We start from the raw sequence: 23,568 nt of genomic DNA on the forward strand, positions 1-23,568 counted from the left end.
AGTCGTTCGGTCATTCAATCTGGCCCACTCCCTTGTAGAGAAAGAATGCAGCGACTAAATTTAAAATAAAAATACGAGTAAATTACTGAATCTTTGGGTTCCCTGGATGACACAGATATAGAATTTACAGTGCAGAAGGAGGCCATTCGGCCCATGGAGTCTGCACCGGCCCTTGGAAAGAGCACCCCACTTAAACTCACACCTCCGCCCCATACCTGCAACCCCACCCAACCCTTTTGAACACCAAGGGCAATTTAGCATGACCAATCCATCTAGACTGCATGTCTTTGGACTGCGGGGAAACCTCACGCAGACATGAGGCGAACGTGCAGACTCCGCAGACAGTGACCCACACCGGGAATCGAACGTGGGACCCTGGAGCTATGAAGGGACAGGTGGTAGTGAAAAGGGCAGGTGTTATCTTTCCTGGGAAAGGGACTTGGTATTGGACATGATGGAAGGATGTTGGCTGGAAGGAGAGTAAAGAACTGTTTGGAGGTGGCGGAAATGGCTGAGGATGAGCTATTGCATGTGGAAGGTGCAAATATGGCGAATGGACCTGATGAGGCTCTGGGAAGAGTTAATGAGTGGAAAAGGTTTGGGAAATGGAACAGACCTGATCCAAAGTAGAGGAAAACCGATGACTGATCAGCCTGCTTCCCTTCCTATATTCTAACCTCTTATAAACATGAGGTTGTCCAAAAACCTTGCTACCCATGTCCTAACTGGTACTAAACCTGTTCACTCTTCATCCCTGCTAATTGACATTGGCTCCTGCTTAAGCAATGCCGTGATTTTTTAAAAAAACAGTCCTTGTTTTTTTAAAATTTGAAATCACTCCCTAACTCTAACTCTCCCAGCCCCACCACTTTCTAAAATGTTGTTATAGACTTTTAAGCACCTTCGATTTTAACTGTTCCACCATTGGTAGCAGTGCATTCAGCGAGATCTAGAATTCCCTCTCTCCTCTTTCTCTTGACCAAGCTTTTGGCCATTTTAATAGCGCCCTTTTGTAGGGCTCAGTGTCCAACGATGTGTAATGCTCCTGTGGAATGTCGAGGGACGTCTTGTACCAAATGTGCCAAATTTCCATATATAAAGTTGTTGTTCACGGTGCTGATGTGGAAGGTGATATCATCGGAACAGGTGCAATGGGGAAACTTAAGAATGGAATGGCAGCATTTGCCTACCCTGGGTGGGAGATAGTGTAATTCCAAGGCAGCTCAGGGAATCATTTGGTTTTTAGTAACTAAATCTGGTGGCTCACAGGGAGACATTAGGAGAACAAAATGGCCACATGATGACTGCATTGTTGTTTGAAACTTGTTCACAACAGGGATTGTATTGTAACCAACTAACCACTGCTTTAGGGAACTTTTGCCGTAAGATTTTCTGCTTACTACCATTTGAAGTGGTTGCAAATGCTGTCGATTAGGGGAAACGCAGTAAATGCTGTCTTGCCAATCTTGAGAACAAATAAATCAAAATGACTATGAAACTAGGGCCATGTAGAAACATTTGGAAGCAGCCAAGGCTATTAAGAACATTTTTTGAAATTGGAAGTTCCCAACAATAATGGGCTACAAGGTTGGATTTGCCGTGGTCAGTTAATGTAACTACTATCAGTATTTGTACTTCTATCCTTCAGTTTTTTTCAACGAGGCTTATTATGTAGCCCTTGAATGATGAAAATGCTATGAACTTTGAAGCACACCAAGGTTTGGTGGGTTTCCATATTTTGTCCTGCTGTTGTGAAGTGGTCTCTTTCTAGTTTCTCCCCTCGTGTCCAATTTTAAAAACATTTCCTATAACCCGCCTAGCCATAGTTACAAGCTTGGCTGCTGTTTTATTAGCAGGACTTGCTACCTTGAAATGCCTGTGCCTTCTTTTTTTTTCCCCCCTCATTTTCACGGATAAACAAAGTATTGAATGTCCTGGTTTGCAAGATTTTATCGTGGCTTCAGAATGTTGTATTCCTTTTTATCTGCTGCTATAAATGTAGTATGATAAAGTGGAGGCAGTTGTTTGTCTCGCTGTATTGGTTTCACAGGGTGAAGCAGATGTTTGCTTTCTTTTCAGTCCAGCCCTAGCAACAGAATCAACCAATTGTGTTCCAGCTCTTCCATTATTCATCACCTTTGTGTTCTCCCTGAAGCAATCAGATATTGTTTGATGCAGTATCTGGTGGTGGCAGATTACCTTTTATCTTCTTGCCAGCAATACTGAGACCTTGAATGTGGTTTGGAACTAACAAGAGAACAAATGTGTTTTCCAACAAAATAACTAAGTGAAGGAGAACACAAATTTCTGGCGATATGCAGCAGGCCAATCAATGTTATAATGTTAGAGTGCAGATCTTCAGGTCTAGAAACTGTGGAATAAATTAGTGTTAGTAAAACTGGGAGGTTGGTGAAAATACATTTTAAAATAGATCAGAAAAACAGGTACGGTGAGCTCATCACATTGTGGAAGTGTGGGGGAGGGGTGGAGGCCAGTGGGAGGTTAGGGAATCAAGGACTTGTGGACTCTGGTCCCAACCAACAACCAAATGCTTGGCATGAGGACGGTGGGTTGTTTTTGCATTCTTAGCCAATCTTTTTTTCTCCCACCACCACCACTACTGTAGACCTTTGCAGATGAAGGATTTACCCTTGCACATCGTCCCGTAAGAAGGTTTTCAGGTATGGATTAGGGCCTAAAGTTGCAAAATTCAAACTGCTTGAAAAAAGAGGCATTCATGTTTTTACAAGGTTGATGGCAATGCTGTGCTGGGAGGCCAAAACTAGTGACCGGGTGGTGGAGTTGGAATAGCAAGCAACAGGAGGCTCCTGGTCCTAACTTGTACTTGCTTTCCAGCTGGTTTAGCACAGGGCTAAATCGCTGGCTTTGAAAGCAGGCCAGCAGCACGGTTCCAATTCCCGAACAGGTGCCGGAATGTGGCGACTAGGGGCGTTTCACAGTAACTTCATTTGAAGCCTACTTGTGACAATAAACGATTTCATTAATTTTTCATTTCATCCTTGCACCCTGCCAGTTCTGCATTTGATAGGTTGTCTTCTGCCATATCTGTCTCTACCCATTCTGCCATCTCTTCTCTCTGCATTGAGACCATGCTCCTTGCCCAGAGCATTTCTGATCTGCCTTCCGTATTTGTGCCATCAAGTGTGATGAACATTTTCATGAGTTGCATTCTTTTAGCCTTTCTGTCTATTGTTTACCTTTTGGTCCAAAATGCCTTTTCATTCCTAATTTTGTTTTCCCAATTAAGGGGAAGTTTAGCATGGCCAATCCACCCACCCCACCATGTACATCTTTGGGTTGTGGAGGCGCAACCCACGCAGACACTGGGAGAATGTGCAAACTCCACACAGACAGTGACCCGGGCAGGGATCAAACCCGGGTCCTCGGCGCGTTGAGGCCCTTTCATTCCTGCGCTAATTTTATGTCAATTGTTAATCTCTGTTTCAGCAGGATACTGATCACTCGACTCGCTAACCTTTTTGTGATCGTATCTTGTTTGTGTTTCTACCTTCCCAACTTTCCAATTCTACTTTCTGAAGAAACTTGGCTCAATTTAGGGGGAAACAGGTCCACAGGCATTGGTCACCTCCACTAATTTGTCCCATAACCCATTCTTCATGCATGTCCTCATTGAACCTACTGGAAAACTATTCTGCTGTGAAGGCAGTCAAAGCCGATGTTGCCTTTCAAACGCTCCCCACCCACACTCCACACAATAGTGCATTGGATAAACATATGATAAGGGAATAGTTGTATATGGCTTTGGAGTGGTTTCACAGGTCCGGCGCAATATCGAGCGCCGAAGGCCTGTACTGCGCTGTTATATCTAGTTTCATTAGAGGACTGTGGGATAACCAGGGCGAAAAGAATTTTAATTGCCATACCTCTCTGACACATTGTACAGTGTCTACCACTCGGGTCTCAATTTTGCGCAGAGGAAACATGAACTGAGTTCTATGATTGTCCAGTGTTGATACGTATCAAATAATGGGACAATATAAGGCAAATACAATTGCCCTTAATAACAGATTAATATCGTGTATTCTGATCAGAAATTTTGGATTTTGTTTATTGTCACGTGTACCGAATGGTATCTTGCAGCATGTTGTCATCCTGATCAGAACAACACCTTGATTGTTTTTTGTTTTGGACAGGCCATCCATAACGGGCTTGCCTGACTGTGCACGTAAATATTTTGCTGCATAACAGATTCCTTGTGCAACTCGCATTACTGATCTTCAGGGAAGGTTTTCTAAATGACTTGCTTACACCGCTCATAGCTCAGCTGGTGGCAAACCCCTGTAGACGAGTTGAGCTGCTCCCAGAATCGGTTCCGATTTCCAGTTTTCTGACTCATTTTAAAACATCCCACGGTCGATCGGGTCTTCAGTGTCCCCTTCCTTCAATTTTGTGGGAGTTTTTGGTAAATGGATGTGGCTGTGTCTTTTTTCCGTTGGACAATTTGCAACAAAATCTGCAGGTCGTTTGGACACGTGAATTAATTAAGGAAGTCCAGCATGGACTTGTTGATGGCAAATTATTTAACTATGTAACCCGAGATTTTTCTGAAGGGGCAGTGGAGAGAGTTGATTAGGGGAAATGCGCTGGATGTAGTGTACACTGGCTTCCAAAAGGCTTTGATAATTACCACAAAATGGGCTTTTCCCGCGTAGTTGAGGATCAAAGGGGACAGTAACAGATAGAGAAGTTGACTGGAGATGTACTAGGCTGCCAAGGAATTGGTTCCTCTTCTGCAGTTATGTTTTCATTAATGTGCACTTGTTGTGACCAGTAACAAAAAGTTTCCAGCACGACACCCATTACGTCAACTTAAATAACCCGTTACTCAGCTACATTCCGGTCAGCACTCTGCGTGGCAGCTCTGAAAATAAGCTTGGCAACCTTGCAAATCACATGTTTTAAAGGGAAGTGCTTCAGCACCTCCTGGGTATTACGTCCCCAAAGGAAGCTGATGAAAAGAAAAAATAAATTTTAAAATTTGGATTATAATTCAGAAATTGTATTGTGGGAGATGTGCAACTTTATGAGAAATTCTAGCTGCCAACCTGGTACTCCTGTTTATTATCCTTGGACTTCCTATGAATGAGGGTGACCTGATTTTTCAGTGTTGGCAAACCCAGTATTTGGCATCGGCTAAATCCTAGCCAAGTCCAGTACCTGCACCAACCTAGTTGCATACCTAGCTGCATAATCCCTTGTTAATCAAATTACCCGGCTTGTTTCTGTGCACATCTTGGCAGCGTGAGGGAGATTAACAGTCTTGTAGGTAACAGGTGGTACTCGCCCCTGCAGAAGGAGATGTTGTGATCTTCTATAGCAGGATATTTACCGTATGATTATTCCAATACAGTACACACAAAACAACTGTCACATTTCCTCCCACCCACCATCATTACTGGAAGACCTTCCAAGTTGTAAAAACAATGAAACTCTCCTATGATGTGAATGGTTGGTTGTATTCCGTGGTATTGTCCAAGGTTCAGTATGGGACCGTTGCTGATTTTGACGGACCTTTTTAATGGTTTGGCATAGTTTTAAAACTTGCAGGTGATGTGAAACCTGGGCGTGCCTTGAACAGTGAGGCAGTTGGTGTAATGGATGCATACATAGAACCGTTCCCAAAGGCTGAAGATTTCATAACCAAAGGACCCAGATTTCAAGTTATTGCAAAAGAACTATAAGCAACCCGAGGTAAAACTTGCAATGCAGCGAGTGGTTAGCATTTGGACAGCACGTACCGTATGATTGAGGGTGGCTATAAAGGTATTCGTAGTACCTTTCGAAAGGGATGCGCAGTGCAAGGAATTTGGGAAAGTGTAAGGAGTGTAACTAGGGCAAAGAGCGGTACATCGGTTGGACTAGGATTACAGTCCTTAGTTGCTGCATTATTTTACGATGAATATTAGTTGCAGCCATCAACAATAAATTAATAAACAATAATTTAGATTCAAATGTTGTTGGTGTCCTCACAAATCAATGGTTTTTATTTGAAACCCCTGTTGCTTTGCTCAAAATAGTTGTACATTTCATTTAAAGTTTGCTGTGTAAAACTTCTCACACAACTGTTTGTTAGTCATTTGCGCTCAAAATTCTTAACTATTAGCTCAATTGTTGAAGACAATTGAATTTTGGGGGGGAAATGATTCTGATATAATGGAAGCTTTCAAAAAAAATGCAGCTTTGTTTTCTAAAGTAAAAGGGGAAAATCGTACAATTATGCATCCCATTTCAGAGTTGGAGCTTCAGTTGTTTGGGACTGTCAAGATAGGGTTCAAATCTGCTCTCTAGACTTACTCTTGTGGAGCTACGATCAGATGCAGGGTACCAGTTTATTGAAAAGGTTTTTCTTTACTGCCTTTTTAAACTGGGGCTGTCCATCATGGTGATCTGCTATATAAGTATTGGGCGCTAGCTCACAGACTTCAAGTGGGTAACCAATCTTTCCCAGGCACCGCAAGAGAATAAGTTTGATTTGCAAAGTGCAACCATTTGTCTGTCTATTATACCAGAAGTGATGTTAGGCACAATTCTTTCCATGATGTGGAGATGCCAGCGTTGGACTGGGGTGAGCACAGTAAGAAGTCTTACAACACCAGGTTAAAGTCAACCGGTTTGTTTCAAACACTGGCTTTCGACTAGCTTCGGAGCACCTGAGGAAGAAGCAGCGCTCTGAAAGCTCATGTTTGAAACAAACCTGTTGGATTTTAACCTGGTGTTGCAAGACTTCTTACAATTCTTTCTAATATTGAGCTTAAACCAAATTCCACTCTGAATTGTAATCTAACTGAAATTCCTTGACCCTAGCTGAGGAATTAATTTAATCGTCCCTCTTCCCCCTTCATATTGTGCAGCCAATACCGATTTTGGTAAGTGTAGAAACTAAATATTGCTTGTTTTATTTTTACCCCCCATCCACAGGCTCGGGCAGAGTCCATTTGTCTTGTTGATCACTATATCGCAATCCTGCAAGACTCAGCGGATTTATCTCATCACTCTTCGCTAATCATAACTTTTGCTGAAATGGTTGGATCAAACCACAGACATTCCTCCAACAGCGACGGTGAAATTTATTGGTGCTGGAACAGCTGCCTGCATAGCTGACCTGTTCACCTTCCCTTTGGACACTGCTAAAGTCAGATTAACAGGTAAGATTCCCAGCAAATATCTGTCCTAGTGTATGTTTAAGCTTGGACCAGCATAAACATTGGCATATGATCTGGTACATTGTTATGAATTCTTCGCGTTCAACTTTTTTACGGTGACATTACTAACTAGCTTTTAAGATGTGCCTAAAGCAATGAACACTTTTTTTTGCCATATTTACTCAATAGACTTACAGTTCTCATTGTCTTTAGCATGCGTGAGTTTATTTTGTCCCAATAAGGATTTCTGCCATTCTAAGATGACCCAGTATAGCTGGTGTATGTAGAGTTGACACCAGGGCACCTGTTCTCCCACAACTGAACTAAAACAAACTCCAGTATAAAAGTACCTTCTAATTTGTCTATGTATTCAAACAATTAGCTGGGAATTGCCATCGTGTCCTAGCTTGGTGTTTTTAGTGCATGTGCCCACATGACCTCTTGTTCAACGAGAAATAGCAAATGATGAATCTTTTCTGCTCCTCAAATCTCTACTTACAATGTTCTGTATATGTAATTTTTTTACAAATAACAGTTTACAAGCCCCGAGGTGGATTGCCCTGTGATGACCCAAGTGCGTGGATCTGGGATGCCTAAAGTATTAGACTAGTCTACATGTGAGATGGGCTGAGGCCAAATCACATAAGTGCCTGTTCATCCGATTTTTGTCCTGCACAGATTCAAGGAGAAGTGAAGTCTGCTGCAGAAGTGGCCACCGTAAGGTATAGAGGTGTATTTGGCACCATGGCTACAATGGTTTAAGAACCTGTGGGAGCGAGAAGTCTCTACAGTGGCCTGGTAGCTGGTCTCCAACTCAGATGAGCTTGCTTCAGTGCGCATTGGACTTTATGATTCTGTGAAACAGTTCTACACCAAAGGATCTGAACGTGAGTACAGCTTATTGTAATTAACTAATAAAATATCATGTCTTTTGTCGCCTGCTTCTCCCGGACGGATCTCGCTGCCGTCCCGTGCTCCCCTCCGCTTCTGCTGCCCCTCCTGTCCTCCATCTTTATTTTCCTCGTTTGCCGCTCCTGGAGATGTCATGCACGTTTTGGTATCCCCGTGCATTCCTTCCGGCTCCTGTTTCCCGGTCCGTCCCCCGTTGGTTCTCCTCTCTTTGCCCCCCCCCCCCCCCTCCATGGTTTGCCTTTCTTTCCTCCGGTTTAGCTGTCTCCACACACACACCCCCCCCCCCCCCCCCCGGTGGTTCACCTTTCTTTCCTCGGGTTTAGCCGTCGTCCCTCCTCCCAATCTATCTCCCTTACATGCCTTGGCTACCTTCCCTGATTCTTGGCTACCTGGCTATTCTTGCTCTTGTTCGTTGGCCACCAACCGGTCCCGAAATATTCGAGTGAATGGCTCCCACGTTCTGTGGAAGCCGTCATCTGACCCTCGGATGGCAAATTTGATTTTCTCCATTTGGAGAGATTCCGAGAGGTCGGACAGCCAGTCTGCAGCTCTGGGTGGTGCTGCTGACCGCCAGCCAAACAGGATTCTACGGCGGGCGATCAGGGAGGCAAAGGCAAGGGCGTCCGCCCTCCTCCCCAGGAATAGATCTGGCTGGTCCGAGACCCCGAAGACCGCCACTTTCGGGCATGGCTCCACCCCTCAATACCCACCACTTTGGACATTGCTCAAAGGAAGGCTGTCCAGTACTCCCACAAGTCTGGGGGCAAGACCAGAAACATGTGGGCGTGGTTGGCCAGCCTACTGTGCACCGTTCACAATCTATCCTCCACCTCCGGGAAGAACCTACTCATACGGTTTCTTGTTAAGTGGGCTCTATGTACCACTTTTAGCTGTGGTCAGGCTGAGCCTTGCGCACGTGGAGGTGGAGTTGACCCTATGCCGTGCTTCGCTCCAGAGTCCCCACCCTATCTCTATCCCCAGGTGGTCCTCCCGTTTCTTTCTTGTTGCGCCCAGTATGGTGTCGGCCCTTTCTGTCAGTCGGTCGTGACATGTCACGATAGTTTCCCTTGTCTAGTATGCTTGCATCCAGTAGTGTCTGTCGTGGCGGTTGTGGGTACGTCCTGTCTCCCTTTCGTAAGAAGTTTTTGAGCTGCAGATACCGTAGCTCGTTTTCCCCCTGGCTAGCTGAAATTTCTCTGTCAGTTCGTCCAGTGTTGCGATCCTGCCGTCTGTGTATAGGTCCCTAACTGTCAGTGTCCCTCCGTCCTGCCTCCACCTTTTGAAGATGGCGTCAGTCAGTGCTGGTGTGAACCTATGGTTGTTGCAGATGGGAGTTTTGTCCAACATGTAGGCAGGCCAAATTGCTGCCGCAGTTGGTTCCAGGATTGGAGGGTGTTTCTGCCATTTAGAAGGAAGGGTGCTTGACTTCCCCAATAGGTAATCGTGTGGATGCTTTAGTCCAACTTAAATTAATTTATTGGGATCGAACCTGCGACCTAGGTGCTGTGAGACCCCAGTGCTAACCACTGTGCTGCCCATATTAATTTTATTTTGAGGGTGAAGAAAAATCTATGCAGATGCATAAGCGAAAAAGGCTGGTACTGAGCAGCGTAAATTTTTAACCAACTTGGATTACACAAGTGGATTATTTTAGTCTCCTTTATAGTAATAATTGGTTCTTGCGCTGTGCCAGTGTCCTGAAGCACTTGAGTTTTGATGTGACTGACACCAGCCGGTGAGTACCTGGCCAGATTTTTCCATATCTTGTCTCTCTGGTCCTATTGTTTGTAACAGGCCTGGGAGGCTAGGTTTGCAAATCTGTTTGATTTGCCTTGGTTGTCGATGATTTTAAGCTGGTGAAGAGGAGACCAAGGGGCTGCAACAGAAGTGAGTGGGGCGAGCAATATGGGCAAGTTGGTCGGGGGGTGGAGGGTGGGTGGGTGAGCTTGTTCACGTTTTGGTTGTGAGAATAAGGTGAGCAGAATATTTGAGTTGTGAAACTGTGACGTCGATGTCTTTGAGAGACACGGGTGAATTCATACAAGGAACTCTCCAAGTCGGCTTGCAGAAGCCATTCAAGAGAAAATGGTAGGGTTGGCCTTAATTGCCAAAAGGGGATGGAGCACAAGAATAAAACTCTTTGGCGACAGCTCTACGGGACTTTGAGACCACAGCTGGAAGTAATTCTGTGCAATCCTGGTCTCCATATTTGAGGAAGGATATACTGATATTGAATTGAAGGCAGGTACAGCAAATGTTATTGATGGTCCCTGGGCTGAGAGTTGTCCTAATGAGGCTGGGTAATTGGGCCTCTACTCTCTGGAATTCAGAAGAATGAGGGGGTTTTGACAGTGTTGACAGACTCCATCCTTTGCCAGCTGGGCAAATCTAAAACCTGGCAGCAGAGTCTTCACATAAGGGGGTCGATCATTGAGGACGGAGGTGAGAAATTACTTCACTTAATGTTGTGAATCTTTGGAATTCTCTGCCCCAGAAGTTTATAGATGCTCCATCGCTGAATACATCTTTAGAAAGATATTGACTCTGAATCGAGGGACCCTTGAGCCTGCGGCACCATTCCTGGCTGACCTTTTTGTGGATTCAGATCCACTTACCTGCCTGCTCGCCTTCATTCCTTTACTGTTCAAAAATCTATCATCTTTGCCTTAAATACATTCAACGTGATAGCCTTAACTGCTTCACTGGGCAGTGAATTCCGCAGATTTACAACCTTTTGGGTGAAGAAGTTCCTCCTCCACTCTGCCCTAAGCTGCCCCCCCTCATTTTGAGGCTAGGACCCCTTAGTTCTAATTTCACCCTACCTAAAGTGGAAAATACCACCCTGCTTCTATCCTATCAGATTCCCCCCCCCCCCCCCCCCCCCCCCCCCCCCCCCCCCCCCCCCCCCCCCCACTCATTCTTATCTACTTAGTCTCTTCTCATAAGCCAATCCTCTCAACTCCAGAATCAACTAGTGAATCTCCTCTGCATCCCCTCCAGTGCCAGTACATCCTTGTCTCCAGTAAGGAGACCAAAACTGTACACCGTACTCCAGGTGTGGCCTCACCAGCTCCCTACACAGCTGGACATAGCCTCCCTGCTTTTAAACTCCATCCTCCTCGCAAAGAAGGACTAAATTCCATTTGCCGCCTTAAGGACTTGCTGCACCTGCAAACCAACGTTTTGCGATTCATGCACAAGGACACCCAGGTCCCTCTGCACAGCAGTATGCTGCAATTTCATTTACCATTTTAAATAATAGTCCATTTTGCTGTTATTCCTACCAAAATAGATGACCTCAAATTTGCGAATATTGTACTCCATGAGAGGTGGGGAGTTGTGGGATAGGCTTGACGGTCCATTTGATCTACTGTTGATGCAGATTTCTCATCCTCACGCTTTTGACTAATGTTTAGTTTTGGGAAAATTCCGAAACCACTGTTCGCTTTTTGTTTGTTTTTGTGTGACCATTTTGTTCATAAGTGGTTGAATTCTTTTAGATGTTGGTGTTGGCAGCCGCCTACTTGCTGGTTGCAACCACGGGAGCCATGGCTGTGGCCTTTGCCCAACAAACTGATGTGGTGAAAGTAAGGTTTCAAGCGCAAGCAAATATGTCCAGTCAAAACAGAAGATATAATGGCACCATTGAAGCCTACAAAACCATCGCCAAGGAAGAAGGTATCCGTGGGGTTATGGAAAGGTATGTATCCTGTAGAGCCTTGCTTTTATTTGGAGTGAACATGTTGTCCAGCTGTTCTGTTAACCGGCAGGTTGTCGTTCACTTTTTTTTTTAGCCGTCTGCAAAGAAAATGTGTCAAACTAAGGACTTGAATTTTGTTCCCAAATCCTGAACCTGCTGCTGGGTTGGGAGATTCAGAAATATTGGCAGCAGGATCCTGGGGAGATTTTGGAGGGCAGGCAGGTGGGGAATATTAACTGGCCACCTCCAGAAGCCAATGCCTCATTAAGGATGGCAGACGCATTCCACAACTTATAAGGGGTGGCAAAATCTCCCCAACCCCTTTTTTTTTTTTTGGAGTGATCCAATTCTATATTAATAACACCACAGCAAACTCAAGATAAAGTGAAATAAGAGTTGGTTTATTTTACACACAAAACGTGGGCATTTCTTAGGCTTTTTTTTTTGCATTCTTACAATAAAAAAGAGGGATACAGGACAGCACAGTGGTTAGCACTGTGGCTTCACAGCGCCAGGGTTCCAGATTCGATTTCTCCGCTGGGTCACTCTGTGCGGAGTCCTGCACGTTCTCCCCGTGTCTGCGTGGGTTTCCTCCGGTTTCCTCCCACAGTCCAAAGATGTGCAGGTTAGGTGGATTGGCCATGATAAATTCGTGTCCAAAAAGGTTGGGAGGAGTGGAGGGTTATGGGGATAGGGTGTGAAGTGAGGGCTTGAGTGGGTCAGTGCAGACTCGATGGGTCGAATGGCCTCCTGTGTTTTGTTCTAAAGGAAACATAGGAGCAGCAGGAGGCCATTTGGTCCTTCGAGCCTGCTCCACCGTTCATTATCGTGGCAGATCATCCAACCTCTGTACACCTGTCGTCCCCCATATCATTCGATCCCTTTCGCCCCAGGAGCTATGTCTAACTCCTTGAAAACATGCAATGTTTTGGCCACAGGCCGACCACTCTCAGATGAAGAAATCTCTCGTGTTCATTCTAATTTGTTTACTCTGTATCCTCCGACTGTGACCCCTGGTTCTGAACTCCCCTGTCATCTGAACATTCTTCCCACATTTTACCCTGTCTAGTTCTGTTAGAATCGTTAAGGCTTCTGAGATTTATCCCACTCATTCTTCTGAACGTCAGCAAATATATTTCTAACCGACTCAATATCCCTTTTTGTAAGTCATCCTTGGTAAACCTTCACTGAACTCCCATAACAAGAACATCCATCAAAAGCTGCACACAATATTCCCGTTGGGGCCTCACATTTGTACTTGCTCTTTGTGCTGTGAGGACAACATGCCATTTGCCGCCTTCACTGCCTGCTTTACCTACAGTTACTTTCAGCGACCTGGTGTACAAGGACACCAGGTCTCTTTGCACATTTCCTCTCTCTCAATCCAACCCCTCCTTTATCCACATTATACTGCATTTGCCCACTCACATCGGCTTGTCCAAATCACATTGAAGCAACTCTGCATCTTGGTCACTAGTCATCTCTTTCTCACACCCCCCCCCCCCCCCCACACCCCCCCCCCCCCCCCCCCAAGGCTTTTTGTGATCTGCAAATTTGGAGATATTACCCAGTCCCTCATCTAAATCATTATTATACATTGTGAATAGCTGGGGTCCTTTTACTGATCCCTGTGGTACCCCACTAGTCACTGCTTGCCACCTGGAAAAGACCTGTTTATTCCTACTCTATTCTTGTCAACTAGTTTTCTATCCCCCTCAAAACGCTACTCCCAATCCCACGCTTTAATTTTAACACACTGATCTTTTTATGTAGGATCTTGTCGAAAGCCTCGAGTCCAAATAAACCACATTCACTGGTTCCCCCTCCTCAACTCTAGTTACATCCTCAAAGAATTCTAGTAGGCTTGTCGAGCTTGATTTCGCTTTGTGAAATCCATGATGACTCTGTCCGATCCAGCCAGCGTTTTCCCAAGTGCTCTGCTATTAATTATTTGATAATGAACTCTAGAATTGCCCCACTACTGATATCTGGCTGACTGGTCTATAATCCCCTGTTTTCTCTCTTACCCCGGGAAGTAATGTCTGCTACCATCCATGTTGGAAACTGTTCCAGGATCTTGACGGATCTTAATGCAATCATTAGCTCTAAGGCCATTTCCTTAAATACCCTGGGATGTAGATTTGATCAGGCTCTAGGTGATTTATCGGTCTTCAATTTATTATTTTCCCAACACCATTTCTCTAACTCGTCCTGATGTCCTTTGGTCCGCTCTCTCTAAACCCTGTGTTCCCCAACAATACTGGCTCCCCAACATTTCTGGTGAGTTATTTGTCATCCTTTTGTGAAGACAGGACCAGTTTGTTCAACCATTTCTTTGTTCTCCATTTATAATTCCATTTCCCACTGTAAAGGACCTACATTTGTCTTCACCAATCTTTTTTCCCTTCACATACCTATGGTAGCTTTTTTTTTGTCATAAATTTAAGAACCCAATTTTTTTCCACAATTGAGGCGCAATTTTAGTGTGGTAAATCCACCTACCGTACAGATCTTTGGGTTGTTGGGGTGAAACCCACGCGGATACTGGGAGAATGTCTGTGGAGTTTGCACAATGACCCTAGTCCTTGGTGCCATAAGGCAGCAGTGTTAACCACTGTCACAGTGCCACCCTGCTTATGGAAGCTTTTATAGTCCGTTTTCTTTAATGTTCTCCACCTCGTACTCTATTTTCCCCTTCTAAATCAGTCCAGTTGTCTTTCTTTGAATTCTATACTGCTACAATTCTCAGGTCTGTTTTTTTTTTCTGGCCAATTTGCATGCCTCTTCTTTACCTCTAATTTCCCTTGTAAACCATGGTTTGGCCACCTTTTCCATGGTGCCAGACAGGAATGAACGTTGATGCTGATCACTCTGAATGTTTGCCATTACCTAGCTACCGTCATGCCTTTTAAGTAATGTTTCCCAATCCATCATGGCCAACTCGCACCTCATTATCACTGTATTTCATTTTAGATTCAGGACTCTAGTCTCAATCAGCTATATTACTCAGAATGATATGGTCACTGAACTCCAAAGGGCCTTGCACAATAGATTTCCAATTATTCCTTTCACGTTACGCTATATCTAATCTAGGATGGTTCCTCAATGTATTGGTCCAGCAAACCATCCTGGAACAAAAACAGAAAATACTGGACAATCACAGCAGGCCTGACAGCACCTGTGTGGAGAGAAGGAAGCTAAAGTTTTGGAGTCTGGATGACTCTGTTGGATTTGTCCCAGGAATCTGAAACCTCTCCCTCCACGGTCAGGTCACAGACTGTGATCGAAATAATTATGGTTTTACCGCAGGTCAAGTAAGTCGATGCCCACTGACATTCTTTAGGTCTGGCAGAATTCTTGGTCTTGGTGTGAGGGAACCTAGTTGCAGATTGAGTCCGGTGAAGATGCAACAAAGTATTGGTATCCTGAGATTTAGTTTGGGCAGAACAGTGGTTAGCACTGCTGTCACTCAGCGCCAGGGGGACGCGGGTTCAATTCTGGCCTTGGGTGACTGTGTGCAGTTGCATATGCTGCCCGTGTCTTGTGTGGGTTTCTTCCGAGTGCTTGGTTTCCTCCCACAGCCCAAAGATGCACGGAATAGATGGGGTTGCGGGGATAGGATGGGAGAGTGGGGCCTAGGTGGGGTGCTCTTTTGGAAGGTCAGTGCAGACTTGATGGGCTGAATGGCTTCCTGCACAGTAGGGACTACTATACCGGGCTTTTTCTGGAGGTCTGACGCCGGCTCAGCCTGGAACCTGGTTTTCTGAGGGTCATACCACAACTGGAGATAAAACCCAAAAGCTGCATAATTGAGCAGCTCAAAATCTCTCGTTGACGGGATGGTTTCAGGTTCCTGCTTTTAAGTCAACGAAGCCCCTGGTTAAAACCCATAGTATTTTGAGCAGGTAAACTGTAGAAGCATATGTGCAACCTTGGAAATGAGGGAGTCATAATGGCTCTGCCCATGTCTCTAGCTACCTGGTGCACGCGCCTTGTCCACTATCCTTTGTTGTGTTGGCTGGCTGGAATGTTTATACAATGCAGGATTTACATTTCAGGCGTTTGTGTTATCCTTTGCCATTTTAAACTTCCCGAACTACCATGTGGTCAAGGGTGACCATTTTATCAGTTCAGCCTTTTGTTCACTTTTTTATTTTTATGAAGTAGCCAGGTCTTTCCTTCCATGTCTTCTGATCATGGCAGTGTCCTTTATAGGCACTTTAATTGGCTATCTACCAATGGGGGTAGGTAGCAGTCAGCATGCCCCCACCTCCTACAAAGCAGTTTACATGAAATATACAGGAGGCAGGAATAAGCCTAGCGGTCTGCCCAATTCCAGTCCTGTCTCAAATGAAAATTTCTAAGTGGCACAAGTTAGAAATCTGCTATTTTAATTCTCAAGCTGGAATTTGATTTTGAAGTTTTCTCAATTGGTAGGTTTATGTTAGCAATCTTCCAAAGAAGCTTGGTTCTCTTTCTGTGGCCTATCCGTCAGCTGTCTTGAACCTTTTTTAAAACTCTTGTAGCAATTGGAGACTTATTACTGAAGGATGTGAACAGTGTTTAGCTAAAAATCTGTGATCTTTTTAGTAATTAACTGACTGAAATCTATTTAAACTAAAGTAGCTTTTTATGTTTTGGGAAGGGGTAAGAGGAAGAAGATTTCAGTTCTTACACTGTAAATTCTAACCGGAATATTCAAGATCTACACTTGTTTCCGCACGGGACCATGCCACATATTGCCCGGTACTGCTATTGTGAACTGCACTGAACTCGTTACCTATGATCTGATCAAGAGTTTGTGATGAAGAATGGTTCCTAAGTTGGTAAGTTTTCAAGAGATTCTCTAATATTCAAACCATCAGAATGTAAGTAACTCTGAACTAGTTGGAGTTTAAGAAGTGGAATTTTTCCAGTTTGGATTGAGCTCGTGTAAGGAATCTATTCAGTTCATCCATTAATGAAACTGGATACCGGTTTTTGACATAATGTCAGTGTGTCACTTGCATTGACCATTGCCTTCTGAAATCTAATGTGACTTTTGTTTATAAAGAATCCCGAGTTTTTACAGCACGGAAAGAGGGCTCTTCATCACGTCCCGCCTAACTATGGCATCTATTAAATATGGCTGCCGATAACCCGGGCTGAACATGAGGATCTGCAACCCCGCTCGGTACAAACTGGCTGGTCCAGAAAGCTCCTTCTGAGCCGCACACTGGAGGGCTCCCGCTTGAAATTTCAGAGTTTTAACGCCTTGTCCCGGGGGCAACGAGGGCTGAAAAAGCTGTAAGAAGGCACAGGGAGGAGAAATGTCCAAGTTTTGGGAGAAACAACTGCCGTGAAAAAGGGGTTAATGAAAGCTCCTCCGGTGAGTGGCAAGGTCAGTGCAGGAACTGTAAGGAAAGCAGAGGCTGGAGCACCAGGGGCGGCCGCATCGCTCACAGCAGAATAATAACCAAGGTGCTGGCTGTGGAACTTGAAAGCAGGTCACCAAAACACATGGAAGCGATGAAGGAGATGGGGGCGGTATTGAGTGCTGGTGGAGGAGGCAATTTGCCCGGTGAGGGCGGTGTATCAAGCGGAGGTGCGGGGAGCAAGGTGAGGCACTGAAGAAAGTGGATGAGGTATTATCGCAGCACCGTGATCAACTCTCCTTGATGGGGAAGGAGTTGCGGGGGGGTGAAAGACCAACAAGGGTCTGCGAGCCAAAATGGAAAAACGATCCAGGCGACAGAATCTGAGGATGTGGGTCTGCCCGAAGGGGTGGAAGGCATGAGGCCGAAGGAATATTTTGCCACTATGTTGGTGAAGCTATTGGGTGAAGGGGGACAATCCCTCCCGATATGAACTAGATCGGGCGTGGAGGCCTATACCAAAGGCGAGTGAGCCGCCAAGAGTAGTAACTATGTTTCCTGGGTATAGCGTGAAGGAGAGTCCTCTTGCTGGCAAAGCAAGAAAGCGGGTGGTGCAGTGGGCTGGAGCTGGTATACACGTATACCAGGACTTTACGTTGGAACTGGTGAGGAGACGGGCTGCCTTCAGCCGGATGAAGTATGGCACTGTACAACAGCAAGGTGCAGTGCGGCATAGTATATGCAGCTAAGTTGAGGGTGACCTACAAATCCAAGGACTTTTATTTCAGGGCGGCGGAGACGGAGTTTGCGAAGGCAGAAGGATTGTGCAGAATTGAGAAATGGGACTGACGTGAGGTCATGTACCGAGTGTAGCCTCATTAACTTTATTTTTCAGTGCGTGTTGGTGTATGTACTAAATGAGTCGACGCTGCATATATTTGGGCAAGGGAAAGACGATGGGACTTTCATTTGCAATGATGGTTTCTTGGGCTTGGGTGTGTGTGCTGTAAGGGGATTTCTTGGTTTTTCCTGGGGACGGGCAAGGGAGAAAGAGACCCAGGCGGGGGCCTCCACGCTGGCGGGTTTTAAGTCGGCCAGTGAACGGGCAGTGAGGTGGGGGGGGGACTTGGCCCTCAGAGGCCTGGTGGAACAGGTTTCGGTGAGTCTAGCCGGGGTGAAAAGTTGGGGAAGGAACAGAGGTTTTTTGGGAGGGGGGGGGGGGGGGGAGGGGGAGAAAGAGGAGAGGAGGATTGCACCAGAGGAAGCGGAGGGAAGGAGTCTGGGAAGGGTGGTGGTGGTGGGGCTACAATTCATGGTGCTATTCACGGTACTTTTTCGGGGATTGGATGGCGTTGAATATTAGGGGGGGTGTTGTGGGTGGAGATATGTCAATGGTGGTGATTCCTTTTTGTTTTCCACCTTGGAAGGCTTTGTTTTATTTGATGCTTATATTGTCAGGTGGGCTGTTGTTTGAGGGGGGGGGTGGGAGAATGTTGTTAATAAGGGGATTGACATTGTATTCATTGCCGTTTACTGCTTGTTGGTGGGGTGTAAACTCTGTAGAAAATGGAGAATTAAAAAAAAAACCCTGACTATTCTAATCCCATTTTCCAGCTAAAGCATTTGAAATGCTGATCTAAATACTTAAAGTTGAGTGTTCCTACCTCTACCACCCTTTCAGGCATTGAGTTCGAGATTCCAACCACGCTCGTGGTGTAAAAGGTTTTCCTCCCATCCCCTCCTAAACTGCCCATTATGCCATGGGCGGCACAATGATTAGCACTGCTGCCTCACAGCTCCAGGGTCCCGAGTTCACTTCCCGCTTCGGGTGACTGTCTGTGCAGAGATTTTCTTCCCGTGTCTGCGTGGGTTTCCTCTGGGTGCTCCTGTTTCCTCCCACATTCCAAAGATGTGCAGGTTAGGTGGACTGGAAATGCTAAAATTGCCCCTTTAATGTTCAAAAGGTTAGGTGGAGCTATGGGGAAAGAGCGGATGTGGACTTTAGTTGGGTGCTCTTTCCAAGGGCTGGTGCAGACTCTATGGGCTGATGGCCTCCTACACTGTACATTCTATGTCCCCTGGTTATTGACCGCTCCACTAAGGGAAAAAATACTTTTCTGTCACCCGATCTATGTCCCTCGTAATTTTATACACGCCAATCGGGTCCCTCCCTCAGCATTTTCTGTTCTAGGGAAAACCACTCCAGCCTATCCAGTTTATTTTGATAGCTGAAACGCTCCAGCCCGGGGAACATCCTGGTGAATCTACTCTGCACCCACAACTCCAGCTGGGCCTAGCCAGCGTTTTTTGTACAGATCCAGCATAACCTCCCTGATTTTGTATTCATGCCTCTGTTTAAAAAAAGTCAGTATCCCAGAGGCCGCCTCTACCACCAACCTGGCCTGTTTTCAGAGTGCCTGTGGACATAAGAACAAAGGGAAGAGAGTAGTAGCTAAATAAAACTTTGGTCCCTTCAGAGGATGAGACTGGGAAATTAATGGGAAACTCAGAATATTAGAGACTTTGAACAAGGTATTTAGTCTCTTGTCTTCATGGGACGAAGACATGAAAAGCATCCCAAGAAATAGTAAAAATATGAGGAAGGTAATTTGGACATTGAGTTCTCTGTGTACCCGAACAGGTGCTGGAAAGTGTCGACTAGGGGCTTTTCACAGTAACTTCATTGCATGTAAGCCTACTTGTGACAATAAAGATTATTATAAAAAGGAATGTCTCCGTGGCCTCCATCCTCGGTCTGAAAGGAAATATCTGCGAGTGGTGGATGTATGGGCTATAATCTTCCAGAATTCCCTAGATTCAGGAAAGGTCTCTGGATTGGAATGGTGATTGGCAAGGTTGTGCTGGAGCTGAGGAGTTTGGCACAGGAGAATATTGGGCAAGTCCCTTAAAAGGGGTTTGGCCTTGAAGTCTCCTGCCAGTCCTCTTTGAGGTCCTGAACACTCTTACTGCCCATTTCAGGTTGGAGGAAGATGAGATTTACCAGAATTAAATCTCTCCAAAATTAACATTCTGGTTTCTTATTCTTGTGGTTGAGCAATTGGGAGTGTAATTTCCTACCCCCAATATAGTTGGTGCTCATCCAGTATCTTGATATTGCCTGTTTTCATTTTGTCGACATTTAGAAAATGTATAAAATACCTCGTAATTTATAAATGTTCATGGAGGCTGTATAGGATTTTCAGTTTCCCGAAGCAGGGAGAGCAGTTCCAAAGCCTGGAGGCAGGCACCCAGTGGCAGGCCTGGGGGCCAGCGCTCCCAAGGAAGTCTACAGACCTTCCCTTCCTATATGGGTGTGGATGCAGACAAAGGCTTACCCCTGTAGGGAATTTCCCCCAACACATTGTTGGTTGGCCTGGCTGCTTTTTCTGTTAATTTTAGTGAGGTAGTGCTTCAAAGTGGAATTCTGTGCCTTCTGCTATGGCAAGTTTGCTGAGGGGTTATTTAATCAGGGGGCAGGTAGGAACCCTGCTGCTTTCCTACTTCCACGAAGTCCTTGGTAGCAAGGTCTGTGCCGGCATTCCTGTGTTACTACTGAGACTAAGCTGGCAATTTAATGTTGAGTTAAGGCCTCATCCTGCCGTTGCTGGTGTTAACCCAGCAGTAGGTGGGGGACTTGCCATGTGAGATTGCTTACAGGCTCTGGGGTGGGTCCCTTGATCAAGGGAATGTGGGGGGGTTGGTCCACTGAGAGCCATCTCTTGTTCATACTCTCCACTAACACTCCCCAGCTAACCCTCACTTCTTCGGCTTTGGATCCAGTGACAATCCTAGGCCTCCGATGTTGTCTCGGAACCTCCATCATGACACTTCAGGTTTCGACTTTCAGAATCTCTTGGAACCTTCTCCATAGTAACGGATTTCTTTAGTGCACCACACTTGTGCCCCATTCGTGTGTGGAAAGCTGCAGACATCCCTTTCCTGTTTTGCTGAAATTAAGCTTCCACAAAAAATGAATGTCCTGACTACTACTACTAGTTTAAAGCAACTGGTGTCATTTCCTACCGTATACACTTGGTGCTCATCCGGTTCTGGTGAAATTGATGCAACTTTCGATGTTGTCCTGTTTCATTTCACTGGCATTTAGAATATTATACAATACCTTGTGTCATTTAGAAAGTACCTTGTGTTGACAAATATTGAATCCAATTTCAGTGACTTCTTAAATTAGTTATTATTTCTTATCAAATTGGAGACACCGAGTTTTGATTCGTTCTTGCAGTCTGAGCAATTTATAATTTCTTTGATTTTTAAAAAAGAAAGTCAACTGGATGTACTTTGTTATATGCGACCATTACTATCGATTTGCATCCAGTCCAATTGAATGTTGAGAGACGTGAACGATAGTTGCCTTATTTGATCCCTGCTTACAGAATGGGAGCATGCACTACTCCTCTCCCAATGGCCTGTCCGGCTATAGTACCAAGTGTACCCAATTCTTTTTTTCCAATTAAGGGGCAATTTAACATAGCCAATCCACCTAGTCTGCATATCCACCCAGACACGAGGAGAATGTGCAAACTCCACACACTGACCTGGGCCGTCCTCGGCACCATGAGGCAGCAGTGCTAACCACTGCACCGCCGTGCTGCCCCAATAGCCAACAGGAATGAACTGTTCTTCCTACAGCAGGAAATGGTGGCTTTGAAGTAGGGGGTGGTCAATGGTGACACTGGGAGTGCTGTGAGATGCACCTGGGCCAACACCAATAAGCAACTAATCTGATTAATGGGAAATGCCCCAATGTCATAGTTATATGCATTGATGGGGTTTATGCAGCCATCAAAGTCAATGTGCCAATCTTTTCAGTTGCTTGAAATTATCTATTTCTATTGTTTTTTAAATGGCTCCATATCTAATTTTGAGGAATGTTCACATAAAAAGGTAGGTAACTTTAACAAAGTTTACTCTGAACTAATGTTTTCCCAACCATTATTTCAATGCCTTCCCCACAGATAACCTTCCATGCCATTTCTCTTCTGCTATTGGTGCTGGATTCTGCACAACAATTATTGCTTCGCCTGTTGATGTAGTGAAGACAAGATACATGAACTCTGCCCCTGGCCATACGGCAGTGCCTTAAACTGTGCAGTAACCATGTTTACAAGGAGGGTCTTAGTGCCTTCTATAAAGGGTAAGTGCTTATCACTAATGTTTCTAACCTGTTAAAACACAAAAATATTGGCTCATGCTTGCATTTGGTAGTGGATATCCCAAACTAATTTGGGGTTGTACATGTTGGTGAAATGAGGGTTGAAATTCAGTATTTGGGTTTCAATTAGAATACTGGATCTGGAGGGTAATGGAAGACAAAAATGAGGAATCTGTTTAGCAGATCATCAGCAATTAGGAAAGTTTTGGGGGGGGGGGGTGTATTTTTGATATTCCACCAATTTATAATACTGGTTTGTATCTGAGCTGCTTTTAAGCATGCAACATTGCGTGGCTTCAACATATTTGCTTAAAATGGATTCCAGTTACTTGCATTTAGAATAATCTTCATTAAATCTAAATCTGTGCGTACAGCACAGCTCCTAAATGTGCAAGTGTAGTAAGTAAGCTTTTGAATGTATATCCATGCATTTTTTTTGTGCTAGCATCTAAGTGCAATTATTATTTGATTCCAGGTTCATGCCATCATTTCTGCGTCTGGGGTCGTGGAACATAGTGATGTTTATTACGTATGAACAGCTGAAACGAGCTATGATGGTAGCTAGGCTTTCTTAAGAATCTCTCTGTAACAAAATAATGCTTAGTTTTAGTTGCTGAGTTTGCACACACTTGTATACCAATATAACGTTTACTTCCTCCTACCTCTTTTTTTTTTAACTAGAATATTTTGCATATTTACTCCAAAACCAGTTGTACAAGTCCTTGGGAATGGTTTCAGGATTTCATATCTTTTAAAATGTCCCATTGTTCTGTGTGATATTTAATTTTCTTGGCTGATTTTCATATCTGCCTTTGGCACAATGTATCCATTGCTTTCAACGGCCGTGACATTTGCTTTACCACAGACTGTATACACACACACGCTAATTTGCAATTGTCTCAACGACAGTTTCTCTTTTCCCCCCCACCCCGGCCAAATAAATGTGATACACCAGCAAACAGCTATTCTGAACGTTGTAAATTATGTGTAAATCTATTAGCAGTTGGAAAATCTCACTGTGTGGAATAAAGTAACGCTTGGGAAGAACCTTGACCCCCAGTTTGGAGTAATGTGCTTGACTTTATAACCCTTTTTTAACAACAGTACTGTTGCTGTTCTATTTAAAATAAAACATTCCTTTTTTAAAAGAATGCCTCCTTGTCTGAAATAAAACTGATTCTCATGCTAAAGTGTATATAGACTGTTATTTTCTTTTCCCTCCAGGTTTGTTCTTTTGCAGCTTGCAAT

The 23,568-nt window shown here is 44.8% G+C and overlaps 1 pseudogene; it reads left to right on the forward strand.

Annotated features, from left to right (window-relative positions):
* Positions 1-507: 507 nt before the first annotated feature.
* Positions 508-23,510, forward strand: LOC119977806 (annotated as a pseudogene).
* The last annotated feature ends 58 nt before the right edge of the window (positions 23,511-23,568 follow it).

The sequence above is a fragment of the Scyliorhinus canicula genome, chromosome 14 (assembly GCF_902713615.1).
Source record: "Scyliorhinus canicula chromosome 14, sScyCan1.1, whole genome shotgun sequence".
Lineage (NCBI taxonomy): Eukaryota > Metazoa > Chordata > Chondrichthyes > Carcharhiniformes > Scyliorhinidae > Scyliorhinus > Scyliorhinus canicula.